The 19755-nt window shown below is 34.2% G+C and overlaps 2 pseudogenes; one reads left to right on the top strand and one right to left on the bottom strand.

Moving 5' to 3' along the window:
• Positions 1-5516: 5516 nt before the first annotated feature.
• On the bottom strand, positions 5517-5912 carry LOC120205135 (annotated as a pseudogene).
• A 4446-nt stretch (positions 5913-10358) lies between these two features.
• Positions 10359-18878, top strand: LOC120205136 (annotated as a pseudogene).
• Positions 18879-19755: the final 877 nt, after the last annotated feature.

The raw sequence follows: 19755 nt of genomic DNA on the forward strand, positions 1-19755 counted from the left end.
GGGTTTTGAATGATTTATGTTTAGGAATTTATAGATTTAGGAGAATTTGGTGTTTGATCGGTTGCGAAAGTATGGGGTTTTCGTTGTGAGTGGTCAGTTGATAACACGTCGTTGTTCGGTTGATTGACGGCATTGGTGTTGGCCGGGGTGGCAAATGGACAGAGTCGTCTCGAACATTTTTGGGGCCCTAAGCGAAAATCAATAATAGGCCATGATTGAAGGAAAATATATTCCATTACTTTAAACAATTAATTTAATATCATAAAAAATTATTAAACTTTTTATAACATTAATTTCATTGTTTTGTTAAGAAAAACACCTTAAATATGACTAAGAGAATAAAAAATCGAATGTGGGTATAAATTATGATATAAAGTTTTATTCTGAATAATAAATTAAGAAAAATAAAGAATAACATATTATGTTATTGTTAGATTGAAATTTGAGAAGACTAAGAATTAAAGAATATTTGGTCAATTGAAAAATAAGATTTGTAAAAAAAAGAGACAAATATGATTAAATTTAGTTCAAAATTAAATGAATTAACGATAAAGATGGAGAAAGGGATGAGAAATTGATGAAATTGTAAAAAAATTAGATGCCTTAATTATAAAGGAAGAAATCGATATTGAAAAAAATATGGGCATCAATTATAAAGGTATAATTGAGATCGAAAAAATTCAAGGCTCTCAATTAGAAAGTGAGATTAAAAAAACTTAAGGACCTCAATTATAAAGTTAAAAAAAGTGAGAATAAAAAATTAGGGGCATCAATTATGAAGGTAAAAATTGAGATTGGAAAAACTTAGGGGCCTCAGTTGAAAAGGTAGAAATTGAGATCGAAAAAAATTAAAAGCCTCAATTATAAAGTTAAAAGTGAAATTACAAAATTAGGACATCAGTTATAAAGGTGAAAAAGAAATTGAAAAAAATAGAGACTTCAATTATAAAGATAAAAAGTGAGATTGAATAATATTAGGACCTCAATTATAAAGGTAAAAAATAAGATTTAAAAAATTAAAACCTAATTATAAAGATGAAAAAAATGAGAGTTCCAATTACAAAAATGAATAAATAGGCCTGAGCAATCTCTCAGGGTGCTCAGCCTAATAAACAGGTCTACGAATGAGTTAAAATTAAGGTTTTAAAAGTTTTGATTTTTTTAGATTTAAAAAATAATATATATAATTTTTTAATTTAAATAAAAATTCTCAAAATTATCAGAATTTGACATGTGTCACTTAATGTAGCTTTTAACGTCTGATCACCTAAAATGATAATGGAGAAAACATTAAATATCTAATTTTAACAAAAAAAATTATTTAAACACTAAAATATTTTTCAATACATAATCTAAACACTTATTTTTATATTAAGCCTTTAATAAAATACCACTTAAATAATATGTGAGGGGAAAGGGATTTTTGTTTTCGTTGAAGGAAATTGGCAAAAGTTGAGGGATAAAATGGTAACCCAATAGAAGTTTGTCTTAAAATTAGGTCCATCAAGTGGGGGCTGGGGCTGCCGTCCGCCACAGATCCTTATTAGTGGAGCGGAGCCGAAAGTCAAGAATAGATCAGAGAAGAAAGAGCAGTCGCAGCGGCATCCGAGGGGACGAGCTCAAAGAACATAATAATAAAAAAAGACTTAAGAATGACACGTGGTCCCCATTGCCCACACGTTTCTCCACTGTCATAATTTTTTATCACGTGGGAATCACGAGCAAATAAGGGGAAAAAAAGAACAAGAGGTTTTTCTACACGTGTCTTTGGAAAGGAACCGCGTGTTTATATAAGTCGGATGCACAGGCCTTTAATTCAGAGTAGTAGGATCGGCACAGAGGCTTTATTTTAATTTTGATCAGTAATATATGAGTATTTATTTTGGTTTTTATACGTAAAAACTAAAAACAACACAATGGTAATTTCCCATAAAAAATTTAAATTCTTTATATTTAATTTTTTTTATTTTCTATTAGTTATTTAATTTTATATCTCTTACAATTTTATAAATCTCATTCTCTAAATTTTTAATATAACTTTTTAAATTCATATATTTTAATATAAATTTTACTGCCATTCCGATACGGTATAACGTTAAGGAATGCCGTGGATGTCCTCGCAAATAAATAATGTAAGTATTAAGCAAAGTCAGGATGTTTTTACATTATTCAGGTTTTAACTCTTAATCAAATAATAAGCTAACCACTGAATTATCAATCAAGCAACTTAATACCTCAAAATATATAATATTATCTGAAAAAAGCTTTTTATAAGTCGAGAACGAAAGAAGGGCACAACCATAAACGTCATGTCTGGAAAACAATCCAGCATAATTTGACAAAATTATATATATGGCATGCAACGAAAATTAGGAATGAAGTCATAATTAAATATTAGTAAAGATTAAAATATTGATTTTTTTAAAATATAATAATTAATTAGATATTTAAAATTAAAATTCAGAATAAAATGTCTAATTTGTCTAATATTTAAACTTACAATGACATTCACTAACTCCAGTGACCTAGTTGGTAAAAGAATTGTTATTTCTTGAGGTCATGGGTTCAAGCACCAACAATGTCAGGGGTATGAATGTTCAATATTAAATTAATTAGGAATTATCTTTGAATAGATATTATCCTATACTTATCCCAGATTAATCCAAAAAAAACTTACAATGAACTAAATTGTTATTAGGCCAAAAAATTTGAGAAAATGAGATTATCATTCTTTAACTTGATCTCTATTTGGTTAAATATTTAATAAATTATTATATATATTTTTAATTTAAATACTTATTTTTACATCAATTAAAATATTATTAGAATAAAATCTATTAAATATATAAATCTTTTATAGAGGCGGGCCCTTTTAGGGTCAATAGAGCTCCATCTCAAATTAAAGCGTAAATTACAAATTTGATAATTAAATTTTATTCTCTTTCTTATTTCATTTATTGTACTTTAAATCTTTTTAATTTATTCATAAAACTTAATACATTATATTTTTTTGGTCACCCGTTTTCTGATTAACGCCGTTATAAATAGGTTGTTATATAAATGCAAAACGAAGTTGTTTTGGTATTTTTTAACAAAAGAAACGGTATCGTTTTAACGCCGTTAACTATTTAATGGTGGAGTGATAAAAAAATCCAATATATTAAGTTTATGAGGAAATTGAAATTTTTAAAAATTTAATGAGTATAAAAGAAGAGAAAATAAAATTTAGTGATAAATTTATAATTTACCTCTGACGAAAACTACTGTCGTGATACATAATTACTGGGAATTTTAAAAACCCTTTTGTATTTATGTGAACGGAATAGGATGAAAAACTATAACTTTAGCAGCGGACCCACCCACATCTTCCCACACTATATATTTTGACAGCTTTACAGCACCTCCACTCTCTCTCCTTTTTGTAAAAGGTTAATTGATTTATCTTTGGATTCTGTATTTCTCAAGTTATCACCTGGACTTTCTCTCTTTTGGCTTCTCATCATCTCAAATTAACTATACAGGCGGTGATGATCATTATCGTCATCTTGCGGATGCTTCCTTTGAATTGTTATTAATATTTGTCTGCTTTCGGTGTAGGTTATTCGCCATGATTAAATTGCTATTTACGGGAAAGACTTCATGAATGCAAGCTTGAAGTTCTCATAGTCTTCACTTCGTTTTCATATATATATATATATATATATATATATATATATTATATTACAGTGTTGCAATAATTTATACTATTCCGGTAACATTTTAAACAAAAATTAAAACTTTTTTGCACTATAATTTCCTGAAAATGATGTCTGTTTGAGTACAAACAAAACAATCGAGGATCAAGTTAAAGGTATAGAATTGGATTTTCAGTAATTTGTTTTTACTTGGTAGTGACAAAAGAAACTGGAAGACAAAGAAGTTGTCCTTGAGTTTTCTGCAACATAGAATCTGCAGCCAGTTAAGTATTGAGAAGACGTGAGTTTTTCCTAGTCACGTATTCACTTTTACTGTGTCGTTCAAGTATTATTAGCCATTCAATGGTGGGCTGTTGTCATTTTCTTTTGGACTAAAAATAGTAAAACGAATCAAATTGGATTGTTATGATGGTCATTGTGTTTGTGATATCTTATCTAAATCGGATACGAGTGATTAATTAAAAAAAATAAGAAAGCATAATATCAATGGAGGTGGGTCACCCATATTATTGTTGATCAAAGCCAATTATATCACCATCGGTTTTTCCTAATAACAATAATAATGCTTTTAACATCTTTGCTTTAGGTGCAAAAGTTTTGAAGTGATAAGCTGATATTGGCATGGAAAGATTATTGTGATGATGGGAAATCATCATTACAGAAACTATTATTAATATACTTTTTTCTAGAATTTACTTAAGTAATGGTACTAATTAATAACCTCCGAACAAGCAAAGATCAGTAGCGAATTAAAGGCAAAAGGAATCTGATTTCATTGCACATAATATTAAAAAAATCCATCTAGACTTGGGAGATTTGGTTGCTGAACATGATGTATTCTTCTATATTTTGAGTAAAATGTTTGCTTAGGTCGTTGGCTACAATACATTGGCATGTATGAATGAGTTTATAATTATAATATTAACAACCACTAGAGATTTTTGGTGCTTTTTTAAGCCTAAAGTCACTTTAAATAGTGAGAGAATGGTCTGATTGCAAGATCAGTAGTGAGTAAGAAGCAGCCAGAAAGTGAGATTCAAATAGTTGTTATTAAAGCTTCCTTGAGTTCAACAACCGGTTGTTGTGATGAATATTGTTTTGATGTTTAGGGTTGGTTTTGGTTTTCTTTCTTTTCATGGTAGCCAATCTCCCCATTTAACAAATGAGTTGGTCCACTTTGATAACCTTCGTGTTCCACCTGGTCTACTTTTGCCCGTCGGGTTCAGCCACCTAAAATTGCAAGGTACATGATTTGGTCCAGTTTTGTTATGCCCATGGCCAGAGCCTAAACTGACATCTAATAATGGGCTTAGTCCTTGCCAAGGAGGGAGCTTCCTTATGCCCAGACCCCTGTTAAAATTTATATATTCGAATAATTTTGATTTAATAGAATTTTGATTCAAGTAAAAATAAATATTTAAATTTAAAATAAAAATAAAAATCTATTAAATATTTAATCAAATAGGGGTCGAACTAAGGAATGATAAGCTTATGTTCTCAAGTATTTGGCCTAATTACAATTTAAATCATTGTAAGTTTAAATATTAGAAAAATTAGAAGTTGTCTTTTGAGTTTTTTTTTTTAATTTAGGGTGAATACAAGATGATATTTGTACAAAGACTTTTAACTATTTGACAATGAACACTCATACCCCTATATAAGTGCTTTAACTCGAGACCTAAAGGATAATAATAATCCCTTAATTACTAAGGTTGCTTGGTTCATGTTGAATTTCGAGTTTAAATACCTAATAAATTTTTATATTTTTCTTAAATAGTCTAATATTTCAGCTCTTACCAATATTTAATTTTGACTCCGTTCCTAATACTTCCCGCGTAGTTCCCTTTTTAAGTCCCCGGTCTTCACGAACTTACCAGGGTGACGTGACTCCAAGCGAGATATAAACCGGATCACTTCTTCGAAAACGGACCCGTCGCAGGGAATCACCAATGGGCCTTGGTTAATAAAACCATACTCTTCCTCGGCTTGGACAAGGATAATATTAAAGAATGGATGGTTTAGGTAGGTGGCGCGCACCACGAATCTTCTGCAAACTCGTCCCAATGCAAACTGCAACTCGTCCCAATGCAAACTGCAACGTGTCCAGCCGGAACATCGGGCGGGATGCGGCCACCAGACATGCGAGACTTGCTCCTCCACGGCAGCAGCATTTGTCCGTCTCAGAATGTGGCGGATTTTACTGCACCCCGCCGACATTTTCCCGGGAAAATTAACTGAGAACAAAAAATTATAAGTCTCTGCCTGTTTGAGATTGGCTTTGTTTTGAGATTGCAGAAAAAAAGGCTTCTGTAAAAGGGAGGAAGGAGGATTTTATAGAATAATGAGTGAGAAAATGACCTTCAGGCGTGTGATAATTATAAGGTTGTGTTTGCTGTTGTTATATCTTGTGGATGGTTGCTGACTATATAAAGATTGCATTAATATTTGTAGCATGATAAAAAAAGGCATCCCCCAAACCACATATTGATAAAACAAATAAGAAGCCTGGCTTTCAAATTCACTACAGTCTACACACATCCTCATTGACAATATTAACAACAAATGAGCTGAGCAAACATAAAGCTATAGTAACAACTACTCTATTAGATATGCATATATCGCATGATATACCAACTATGTTTTCCTTGTTTTCTTGGCCGTTTAATATATTTTTTCCATTTGTTTCTATTTAGACAACAATATATTTAAAAATTTAGGGAATATATATTAGTTTTCTGGGACTGCGTAGATCTGGACTTGCCTGTCATTGGGATCGATCCAAGTGTATAAAATTATGGGTTTATTGTTAGGGATAATGGTGGCTAAACCAGACCAAGCTTGTCGAAGCGTTGTGGAGGGTGAAATGCCTATTTTTTTTTTTGAAAGGCTTAATGAGAAAATAAGTGCTTAAGCCATATCTTTATTAATTTTAGGTGTTTAAAGTATTTTTTTTCGCTTAAAATAGGTATCTAATGTTTATAGCGTTACTCTTTTAAGATCTAACGATTGTCAATGATGATGGCCGTTAATAATTAGTGATGCCTAACAACAGTGATGAGGGACTATTGATGAGGGAGGACTTTAGTCAGATTCAATGATTAAATTAATAGTGTATCTAAAGTTTATGAGACAATTTGTCATCTTATTTAAAATTTAACCGTCAATTTGGTATTTTATCTAAAATTTAGAAATTAAAGTAAAAATTAATCTCTTACTTCCTCAGCACAAGTACTTTTGTTTTCTCCCTTGCATTGCTTATTCAACATATTTGTATGCCGAAGAATGGAATTTACAGGAATGGCTTCAAAAATTCAATCAAATATCTATTTTGATTTCCATAGAAAGAGTATCCTTTTTGATTTTGTTCATCACCATTGAAGCCAAAGACAGCTTGTTCGACAGTGAAATGGCAGTCCAGTGACATTTCCTGCATTCTTGTCAGCAGGCACTGTAATTCATTGATGGAAAATTTCCTATCTATCATAGTGATAAAATCGGGAGCGTCAACTTGAAATCAGTGTTCTACACATGGATAATGACCAAGTCCCACTTTTTTCCACATGCAAAAGCTGAGAATAAGAGAAAGATAACCCTGTAGATTTCGTTTAAGTCCAAACATGCCCTTCCCCAGGGCAGTTTTTCAAACATTTGACTTGGTAATATTGATATTAGCAGAGGGCTAAGAGGAGTATAGGAGGCTGAAGAGGCAGAAGATGAGGATGGCGTTGAGATTATGATTATGTATTTGGGAGACTAACGATGATTTGGACAAAGGTGAAGAAATGGGAGGATAACGATCAAGAGAAGAGCAGTAAGAGTTAAATTCCAATTTTCAATTACATATTTTATATCATATTTTGTCAAATTGTATTCAAAGTAGTAGTTTGTTCTCATCAAGGGCGTACGTATCTAGGCCTAGGCACCATGTCCAAAAAAGGTAAATTATTTATTCAGTCACTCACTTATTATTTAGATTATGTTTTGCTCATCCAACTATTATTTATTTTCAATTATACCTAACGTTAAATTTTAGTTATATTTTTTCACTCATCTTTAAAAAATTAATAGTGATTTTGACGTATCATCATAAGATAATGTCATGTCAGGATTGAAAAATAATTAAAAATGGCATGTTAGCATCATTGTTAAATTGTTAGCGGGAGGTGACCAAAATATAACGTTAGGTATGGTTTTAAAAAAATAGTTGAGTGACCAAAACATAAATTAAGTAATAGGTGAGTGACTAAAATAGGTAGTTTACCTTAAATAAAAATATGTATGAATTACGTTAAAAAATTACTTTGCTCCCATTAGTATATTTTTTCTAGATTTAATTCCTATATATATGGGAGAAGATCCTATTTTTTTCTTGATACATTAGAAAAAGACTACAATATGCAGTCTACCATCTAAAAAAACAATCTCTTTACTATCCGCTTGAAGAAATGGGATAAGCCCCTCTGGTGGTTCATCCAGCTCGTGCATCCCCTCAGATCTTTCTAACGCCAGCTTTGCAAGCCAGTCAGCATACCGATAAATTATAACCGTAATGTAATATTTGCTTGGGGTATGTATTGATGTTTCTGAAACTTGCTTCATTCTTGTGTTTCCATAATCCCCAAATTATTGATGAGAATAGGGTTCCCCAGCAGATTTTATCCTTATCAGTTTTCCTCGATTTGCAATTCCTTTTTAGCCACTCTTTGATGTCCCTGTTGTTAAACTGGTCATCGAATTGGTAGGCTTTAATTTCATCCCATACGCTTCTTGCTTTTGAGCAATTCTTCAGGATATGCTCTATAGTTTCAATAACTCCCTGGCAGTATTTGCAGTTCATGTCTTGTGCCATATTTTTCTTAACTCTGTTCTCATTCGTGTTTAACCTGATTAGGCGACTCAACCAGATGAATAACCTTACACGTTCTGCGATTTCTACTTTTCAAATCCACTCTAGATCTTGGTTCTGTTGTGTTGGTTGTTCCTTATTTAGGATCTCTTCAAAAGTTGTTCTTACCGAAATTTTTTCATTTATTGTATGACCCCAACTTGATTTGTCTTGTCCACTCTCCTCATTCAGTAAAGGTAGTGGAATGCACCTGATCAAATTTATTGTATCCTCAAATACAACCTTTTGAAGCTCTTGAGTATTCTAATTTCTTTCCTCAATGATATATTTTGCTACTTTTTCATCTCTGTTATCAATTCTTTCGGGATAATCCTGAACAAGAGGTGTCTTACCAACCCACCAATCGTGATGATGAGTTAGCTTGATGCCTGACCTCCATTAAGTTCACATCCTTTAGTTATTTTTCCTTGAAGATGTTGCACCAAACAGAATCTTGGTTATTCCATATTCTCCATCTGCTCTTAGTCATCAGCGCGAGATTCATATCTTTCGTTCTATGTATTCCAACTTCCAAGTCCCTTTGTCTATTTAGATTTGCATACTACCTCCCAATTAATCAAATGATTGCGAGCATAATCAATTCCTCCTCCCCAAAGAAAGTTAAGATTTAGATTGTCCAACTTATTGTTTATCGTCTTCGGTAACATGGTTGTCTGCATTAAGTGCATAGCAGCACCGGTATTGTCGCCGTCACGTATTGTATCAAGGTTTTACATCCAGCCATCAAGAGAACCTTTCCCTTCCACCCGGCCATTCGTTTTATTACTTTCTCGATCAGTGGTGCATACGTATTTATTGTTACCCTTTTATGAATAATAGGCACACCCAAATACACTCCAAGGTTGTCCGTACGCGAGATTCCACTAAGTTGTCTTAGGTAGTTTGTTGTTCCGACATTCAAGTTCGTTGAGGTGAACATCTTGGATTTTTGAAGATTTATTTTCAGACCCGACGCTTGGCTGAAGCATCTTAAGCATTCCCTAACTCCACTCACTTGTTACCCTGAATCTTAAAAAAAAAAAAAAAACAGGAACAAATCGTCTGCAAAAATATAAATGACTAATATTAGTACTTCCTTTAGATAATTTTATAACCGTTAAATGAGTGAAAATAAATTATTGAGATTAATAGTAGGAAAAGATAAGATATTCATAGGAAAAAAATGAGTTAATCTCATCCTTCTATTTTCAGTTATTCAACCGTCGTAAATCTGTATACAACAAAAAAAAGTTTTACATTATGTAATTGAGTTATATATATATATATATATATATATTGTTATTATATTTTTAAATTAAAAATATAAATGAATTATGTTAGATGGTTTTTTTATTATATTTATATTGGTTCAACCCATATTTTTTTTTGGATTCGCTACTCGTTCTTATGGTTAAGTGTTTAAATTTGTCCCTTTTTTTGGGTTTGAAGTTCAAAATGCTTCAAAAAAATTGAATTAAAATAACTATTCGATCAAACGCTAATGGCTAATTTTAATACTATGCCAATGTATATATTGGTGGCAACTTTTGTTTTGTTTTTATATCAATCATTCAACTTTAAAAGTTACATTTTGATCAATAAAAATTATCATTTTATCATAAAATGACCATTCAAACATTAACTTTCATTCGAATCCCAAATTTTCTATTAAAAATGCATCAACTCTTAGTATATTATTAGTGTGCTACGTTGATAAAAATATTAATTTTAAAATTGACTCTTAAATTTTAACTTTTTTTTTACAATATTTTAACTTAAATGTTTGTGGATCCACAGTCTCGATTGGTACGAGGTTTGGAATGATGTTTGAAACAGAAGAATCCGGGAAACTTAGGTAAATTTCCACTAGTTTCAAATGCTACTGAAATTTGGGTTATAAAGATCATTGAGGGCTTGAGGCTGTCAAGGCACAGGCACTACTGATGAAGGATATGCTTCGATTGTCAAATCTTTCCTACCCTTTCCCACAAAGGGAAACAGAGATGCTATAGGCGTGTTTCATATTGTTTCTTGACGGTGTATGATGATATAATTGTTGTAAATTGAAGTGTAGTATATATTCAATACATATCAGATTATCGATATATCTATAAACATTTTTCGATTTTCTGCAGATATATGGGTACAGTAGTTGGCATTAGTGACTTGGATCCTCTGAGATGGCCTGGCTCAAAGTGGCGAAACCTTCAGGTTCTTTCATTGAACTGGACAGTGTTTGTTGCAACAAGATACTTGTTTGCTTATTCGTTTTCAATTATAGAGTTTTGTGAACTTCTCAGTTTCATAATTTGAACTTGTATCCTATCTTTAAACGGGTTGAGTGGGATGAACCTGGATGTAACAATAAACAGAATAGGATCAGCGCATGGGAAGTTGAAACTCCTCGAAGCCTCTTTATTTTTCCTTCTATAATTTCAGGTCTCAAACGACCGTTACATCCTGGAATTTCAGGTAAGCTTATGTTTGTTATGCAGAGTAGTGTGGGAACATTTTTAGATACTTATGTAGCGTTCATCAGATCTGAATGCGGAAACTTGATCAAAAGGCACTTCCTTCAGTTTTCTAAAAATGGACATGGGAATCTTCCACATTTGCTCTCAAACTCGTGTTCCGAACTGCTGATGGAGATAATGCTGAACCCCCAGCTTGTTTACCATCCTGGGACTTTTGCATCCACTTCACAGCAAATCTCCGCAGCAAAGGTATTTCCATTAGACGAGGTGAAGAATGAGCAGTCTACAGGCAACCAAAAACCTCAGCTTACGCAATCAGAAAATATGTTGATAGAAAACCCCAATCCTTCCCAGTTAGCACTTGACCAACCTGATCCCACAAATTTGCCAAAAAATAATGCTAATGGGAACCCACATCCTGTAAACAAGTTTGAAGGCCAAACACAAGCTAGGAGAAATAACCAGAAAGTAAAGTTGGAACCTGAACATTCAACTGATCAGGTAAGTCGGTTGACTGCAACATCAGAATGCAATGAGGAGAAACTTTCTTTCCGTAACCAGAACCAGGCTCCATCCCAATTGCAGTACAATCTATGTACAATTCAGTCACGGTTGGACTCACCGGTCCTCCAAGCTTATCATATGCAGGTAGCACAACATGATATTAGTAGTTTAAGTTGCTTTCTTCCTTTCTTAGACACTGATGAATGGGTGTCACTCCTTTCCTCTGAACATTCTCTTTCCGGCATCTATAGATCACCTGCTCCTATACCACTGGTTGGGTTACAGGACTTCATCTGCCTTTTCTGATTCAACTAATCCTTCTTTAACTACTGGGAGTCGGGATGCATTGGATTATCAGCTGTATGATTGTAGGCTTTCATCCCAAGCAGACCAATTATGTTCCTTCACTCAGCAAGACCCACGCACTAGTGAGACGAGAAATTTGTCCGATGACAGCAATAATAGAAGTGGGATATACAGCTGCCTTAATATTGATGTTAGTAATGGTGGTAGTACGGTGATTGATCTTTCTATTTCTAACATCGTGGATGAGTTGTGTTTGTTGAAGGATGCTGAGTTTCAAAATCCTTCAGATAGTCTGGTTGGAAACTTCATTTGTAATCAGGATGTTCAGTCTCAGATTTCATCTACATGCCTTGCAGCTTGGGTCTTCAATCAACAAGACTTAACAGACAACTCAGTCGTCACATCTTCAAGCAATGCTGATTTTGATGAGAACGGTCTTCTACAGAATATTTCATGGCAGCAAATCACACCGCGTCTGAGAACATATACAAAGGTATGGCATGAATTTGATTTTTGGATATGACAATCTTGAGGTATCCGCTGGAGTTATGGGCAGATAGCATGGCTCCATGCTTCCATTTTGAGCTTTCAAGGAACATTGAAATTTCTTTACGTGATCATATTATTTTTGTAACTACTATTGGCTCTGGCTGACAGGTTCAGAAGGCAGGATCCATTGATGTCACAAGTTTTAAGAACTATGATGAACTAATCTCTTCTATTGAATGCATGTTTGGACTTAAGGGACTTCCTGGGGATCCAAAAGGATCAGGGTGGAAACTGGTATATGTTGGAAGCGTAGATGGACACTTGGTAATTTATAACACTCAAACTTTTTATTTATACGAAACAAAATACGTTACAATGACGCTCTCAATATTACAATACTATAACACTAGCTTCGGCTAGTTTACAAGCTTTGCTAAGCTTTCTTTTAAATTCTCTCTAATTTTTCTCGTTACTCACACTTTTCCTCACTTCTCGCTTGTATTTTTCATATGGCTTCCATACATATATATAGTTGTAATAAACCGACATATTATGCTCTGGATGCTTCTCAATTTTTCTCTGCCGCCTTATTCTTGCTTGTCATGATTTGCTTTCATTTCAATTCTCAAATATATGGCTTGCCGACACTATGATTTATCATTTGCCAAGTTGCCTATTTTTATTATTTTATTTGCTGCCACATTTAAGATTTCTAAACTCTTCTTACCGACATGTGCTAGTGCACTGCCATATTGCCACGTTGAGTTTGAATTTCCAACACTCCCCCTCAAATTCGACTTTCCATTCCGAGCTTTTCTTTGAGTCGGTTGAATACATCTGCTCTCAATGGCTTTGTGAAAATGTCTGCTAGTTGATATTCAGTTCTGCAGTAAATTAGCTCCACATTTTTGTTCTTCACCTGCTCTCGTATAAAGTGATACTTTGTATCAATATGCTTGCTTCGGCTATGAGAGACTGGATTCTTGGCAAGAGAAATTGTAGACTTGTTGTCGACATAGATTGTAATTGGTTCTTCTTGTGTCAAATTTAGCTCGTGCAAAATATTCTTTAATCATAGCTTTCTTAAAATCATTGAACATACCTGGATTATTTCCTGTGAAAATCATGTCGTCTACATATAAGCACACGATCATGATATCACCGTCTTTATTTTTCTTTGTGTATAAAACATGCTCGTATGGACTCTTCATGAACCCATTTCTCTGGAAATATTCATCAATCCTCGTGTTCCATGCTCTCGGGGCTTGCTTCATACCATATAGAGCTTTCTTCAATCGATAAACTTTATCTTCATGTCCCTTTTTAATGTATCCAGGTGGTTGCTCAATATAAACTTCTTCTTCTAGGTAGCCATTTAGAAACGCTGACTTCACATCCATCTGGTAAATTTTCCATCCTTTTTGTGCTGCAACTGCTGTGAGAAGTCTGATGGTCTCGATCCTTGCTACTGGAGCAAATACTTCATCATGGTCTATTCCTTGTCTTTGCTTGTAGCCTTTGACAACTAGCCTCGCTTTGTGCTTCTCGACCTTTCCTTTTTTATTGGTCTTTGTCTTGTAAACCCATTTTACTCCAATTGGGTTATGGCTTTCTAGTTGTCTTGTTAGCTCCCATGTATCATTTCTTTCTATTGATGCAATTTCTTCATCCATTGCATTGCTCCATTTGTCATCTTCAACCGCTTCTTCGTATGTTATTAGATCACTGTTCACAAGTAAGCAGAAAAGTGAAACATTATTTAGTTCATAATCGTTGTACCTTTCTGGCATTCTTCTCTCTCTTGTGGATCTTCGAAGTTCTGTGGGAGGTGCTTCAGGATCTTCTATTATGTTGCTGGCATCGCTTCTGCTGTTTGACGACGATGGTACATTTTGTTGAGGACCTTGATCATCAGCTTGTTCATCTTGATTGATAAGATCATCATCTTTAAAAAACAATCCTTCAACTTTCTTTTCCTCTTTGCTCCATCTCCAATAGTCTGCTTCATCGAACTCGACATCTATTGAAATTATTATTTTTTTTGTAAGAGGATTATATAATCTGTAAGCTTTGCTCCTTTCATCGTAGCCAATGAAAATACATTTTTCTCCTCTGTCATCAAGCTTCTTTCTGGTCTGTTCAGGAATGTGGGCATATGCGATGCATCCAAAAATCTTGAGGTGTCCAACTCCTGGTTTCTGACCACTTCATGCTTCGTTTGGCGTCATATACTTCACACTTTTTGTTGGACATCTGTTCAATAGGTAAACTGCACATCGAACTGATTCAGCCCAGAAATTTCTCGGTAGTTGCTTGTCTTTTATCATGCTTCTAGCCATATCAAGAATTGTGCGATTCTTCTTTTCCGCAACTCCATTTTGTTGTGGTGTGTATCTGGCTGTCAGCTGATGGATGAAGAATCGCTCGCTTGCCATCAAAAACAAAGGAGAATTGATAGCCCAAGCTGATATGACTCGAAATCGTCTCTTTACAATTGATATCGAGTCGGGAGAAGTCAAGTGCATGAAGACCGCGATCAAAGATGATTCATGGCTATGGCATCTGAGATATGGACATCTTGGATTTTCTGGTTTGAAGTTGTTATAAAAAACAAGCATGGTGAAAGGACTACCAGAGATCAACCCTCCAAATCAATTATGTGAGGCTTGCATCAAAGGAAAGCAACATAAACAATAAGTGAGGAATACATGAAAAATATTTGGTATTTTGATAATTGTGCCAGCTTGTTGGAAGCGTAGATGGGCACTCGGTAATTTATAACACTCAAACTTTTTATTTATACGAAACAAAATACGTTACAATGACACCCTCAATATTACAATACTATAACACTAGCTTCGGCTAGTTTACAAGCTTTGCTAAGCTTTCTTTTAAATTCTCTCTAATTTTTCTCGTTACTCACACTTTTCCTCACTTCTCGCTTGTATTTTTCATATGGCTTCCATACATATATATAGTTGTAATAAACCGACATATTATACTCTGGATGCTTCTCAATTTTTCTCAGCTGCCTTATTCTTGCTTGTCTTGATTTGCTTTCATTTTAATTCTCAAATATATGACTTGCCGACACTATGATTTATCATTTGCCAAGTTGCCTACTTTTTGTTGTTTTATTTGCTGCCACATTTAAGATTTCTAAACTCTTCTTACCGACATGTGCTAGTGCACTGCCACATTGCCACGTTGAGTTTGAATTTCCAACAGTATACGTGGATTATGAGAACGATGTTCTACTTGTCGGGGATGACCCCTGGGATAAGAGCATTACTTATGGTTTTGTCAACGCAAGTACAGTGTGAAGATCACAACCTGTAATGGCTACGATTTTGTGTGCAGAGAATTTGTGAGTGGCGTTCGATGCATTAGGATCATAACCCCTACAGAAGTAAAGCGGATGAGCGAGGAAGGAATTAAGCTTTTCAACAGTGCTTCCGTGCAGGGTATCAGTGCCGCCAGTTCCGAAGGTTGCAATGCCAAGAATGAAGACAAAAGTACTTCGTTGTTTACTTGGAGTTGAAAACTGGCTCGAGTATGGGACTAGAACCAAACATAGATTTATTGGTGATCTATACGATTCCCATTTGTAAGCCTGTAGCGTCAGCTTCCGTTCGGATGCTCTTTTTAGCTTTTGCTTTGCAAAGATGGAAACGAGTGTGTCATAACCATTTTTTTTGTAAAACAATTAAATATTATTTTTAAAACGATTATGACTTTTATTTTGAAAAATTGAGTATTTTGGATTAACTTGGATTAAATTGAATAGAGTCGCCATCGACCTTCGAGTTAGGTAGGTCGAATACCTAAAACCGTCTTTCAAAACAATTTTAAGGAAAATCATTTTTAAAGACAAAAGGGGTCTACGTTTACCAGAAAATCGATTTGATGGGTCCGGGAGTCGGTTACGTGTGGGAAGGATTAGCACCCCCACAGCGCCCAAAATTGGTACTGTATCGCTTACATATCGTCGTGATGATGGAAATTATAAATCGAATATAAAGTTAAATTACGATCCATTTATTGAAATTTAATTAATTTGCTTCGAGTTAAATAAAGAAAATCCTTTAACTCAATCAGAAATCTTGAAATTTGCAATCCTCCGTCGGGAAAGCTATTTCAACCATTTCGCATTCGTAAAAGAATATTCTACCATTGATTATGTTAAAAATACAAATCGAATATAACTAAAAACAATGTTTACATACGAATAAATTGATTAACTAAAAACGTGAATTGAATACAAAATAAAATTTTGAAATTTACATTCACATAAAATAAAGTAAATTGTCACTTAAAATAACACACATTGCATCGTTTGAACAAATTAATTAGCAAAATATACTCAACTTATTTTAAGTTACTATGTCGTTAAAATGCCGTATCGGATCGCACCACTTCGACCAAGTGATACTTTCCACGCTCATTCTACGCATACGTGTTCTTAAAAGTATTTGGACAATATTTAAATACAGAAAAATGGAAATAAATAGAAATAGAAATATGTGAAATAAATATTTACAACAAATAAAATTAAACATATTTAATTACATATGGTACAAATAAATACATAACATGAAAAATGTACATACATAAGGGATTAAAATAAATAAAAAAAATTAATATTACAAACCAAACTATAATGACAAAAAAAGTACTTTGAATTACAAAAAACCCAAAATAACAACATATAAACTCAAAGGACCAAAAATAGTACAAACATGAATTTCAAAGGACTATAATGAAATAAATAGAAATATGAAGGGATTAATCGGTAAATAAAAAATAGAGCCAAAATCAAAATATTAAACATTTACAAGCACTAGAAATGAAAATAAACCATAAACAACATCTAGGACTAAACTGCAATAACCAAAAACATGAAGGCCGAATCATAATTAAACCAAAAGTAAAATAATGACTAAAATAATAGATTTATAACTATCATAGCCAAATTTGAATATCAGAGAAAGTACACAACACCTAATATCAGTGACTAAAATATAATATTTATAAATGTCAGAGATAAATTCGAAACTCAACCAAAATACCTAACATATAAAATCAGGGGCTAAAATGAAACTATTACAAACCTTGGGACCAAAGTCAAATACCCACAAAAATGACATAACATACATTAGTAGGACTAAAATATAAACAAGGAAACATAGATGCCCAAAACAAAAGAAAATAAAATAGACATTAAAACAAATATATTAAAGAACAGAAAATGACTAAAATACAAGCAATTAGAACTTGAAGCCAAAAATTCAAAAATTCAAAGTTATATTCAGTGATTAAAATAAAATAATTACACAATACGAGATCAGATTCAAATATTCACGAAAGTAGTAATAAAAAGTAAGGACTAAAATGAATACTACACAAATCATCAGTCAAAACTCTAAATACTTAAATATATAGGATTAAAGACATATGGGACTAAAATAAATGAAATAAAAACATGCAAGGGAAAATAACAATTAGCCCTAAATACAATAAATATTAAACAGTGATCAAAATGAAGCATGCGGAAAATAATATGACCAAATTCGAACATCACAGAAAATATTATAATTCATGAACTCAGTGGCTAAATCATAAATATCGAAAGATAAATGCCCAAAGTAAAATATCATAATTTTTATTAATGATCAAAATAACAGATTACATACGAGGAGGGACCTAAACTGTAGTTACCCCATAAGATGAAAACACGCTGAAGGTCCCTTGCTGAAACGGCGCCGTTTGGTTGAATATTATAAGCCCAAAATCGGGCTTTCTCTGCTTCCCCTCTCTCATTTGGTTTTAATTAATAAAACAGAGGGAGAGAGAGAGTTTCAGAACTCTCTCAACTCCCACATAAAAGAAAAGAAGTAACGCCGTCGCCGGTGGCGCTCACGGCGGCGACGACGGCGGCGCACGGCGGCCGGAGATGCCCAACAACCCTCAAAAGAAACATCTCAACCCCTACTACTCAAAACCCCACTCCACTTTGCTTAAACACTACCCCCGTCTCCTAAATCTACGATTTACCTCTCGAAACAACAAGACACGGTGACCTTTGAACTCCTTGCATGCCTTCGCCGAACCTCCCTCCTCGGTAAGCTTTTCTCTTCTCCCTTTTTCTCTCTGTTTTCTTTATATTTTCTTTTTGGTTCTGAAAAAAACTCCCCCTATCTCATTTTTCTTTTCTTTGAACCCCCCTCCATCGTCCCCTTCTGTCATTGCATGTCTGTTTTTTATGGTCCTTCGCTGAGAATCATCATCTCTATTTGATAGGAATGATGTTCCTAGGCTCGGGTTAGTACCAAAAGCCGAATATTTAGGGATTTAGGACAGCCGAATATTTAGGAATTTAGGACTATTTTAATGGGTTTTCAGATTTGGTATATTTTTTTTGACTGATTTGGGCACTGTGGATGACGTTCAGTTACTGTTTGGAAGCTGGATGACAACGGCGGTGGCTTGGGATCGTCGGCGGCAGCTCACTCGGCTCGGGAGTGACTGGTGAAGACCACACAAGGCTGGGGAAGCTAAATAGCCAGAGGCGGCTGGCTGGCTGGCTGATGAGTTAGGGTTAAAACCCTAATGTGTTTAGGGTTTTCCCCAAACGGGCCACATCGGGTTAGGTCACAGTCCAGTGGGTAGAGTCCAGGTCTAATGATTGGATTAGTATATTGGGCTTTGGTGTTGGGCTCCGGAATCTTTGTACTGGGCCTGGAAACAGAATGTAATATGTAAATAAAATAATAATAATAACGCTAATAATAATAATTAAAATAACGATAATAATAATATACAAAAAAGACCCGGACAAAAACGGGTGTCTACAGCTGCCCCTCTTTGCACATTCTTGTGTTAACAAGAATAGGGCAAAGACGACAATACAACACGTTTTTGTCTGGTTCTCTTTCTTTTTCCTATAAATTGGATAACGTTGGTTGTTGGGGACGCCACTGCTCATACGTGATGAAGAGTTCGGGTCGTCTAAGGGTGACATGGTTCCTACGTGATGAGGAAATCTGGTCGAGGGTTGACACTGCTCATACGTGATGAAGAGTTCTTGGCCATCTTAAGGTGATAACACAGTTCCTACGTGATGAGGACGGCTGGTTATCTATGGTTGACACGGCTCCTACGTGGTGAAGAGATCTGGTCTGGGTAATGACACGGCTCATACGTGATGAAGAGTTCTGGCCATCTAAAGGTGATAACACGGTTCCTACGTGATGAGGACGGCTGGTTATCTATTATTGACACGGCTCCTACGTGATGAGGAGATCTGGTCTGGGGATGACACGGTTCCTACATGATGAGGACGGCTGGCCATCTTTAGGAGTTATGGTTTCAAGAGAAACCAAATTAAAGATTTGTTTCAAAA

Source organism: Hibiscus syriacus, unplaced genomic scaffold, assembly GCF_006381635.1.
Source record: "Hibiscus syriacus cultivar Baekdansim isolate YM2019G1 unplaced genomic scaffold, ASM638163v2 tig00012275_pilon, whole genome shotgun sequence".
NCBI classification, from domain to species: Eukaryota; Viridiplantae; Streptophyta; class Magnoliopsida; order Malvales; family Malvaceae; genus Hibiscus; species Hibiscus syriacus.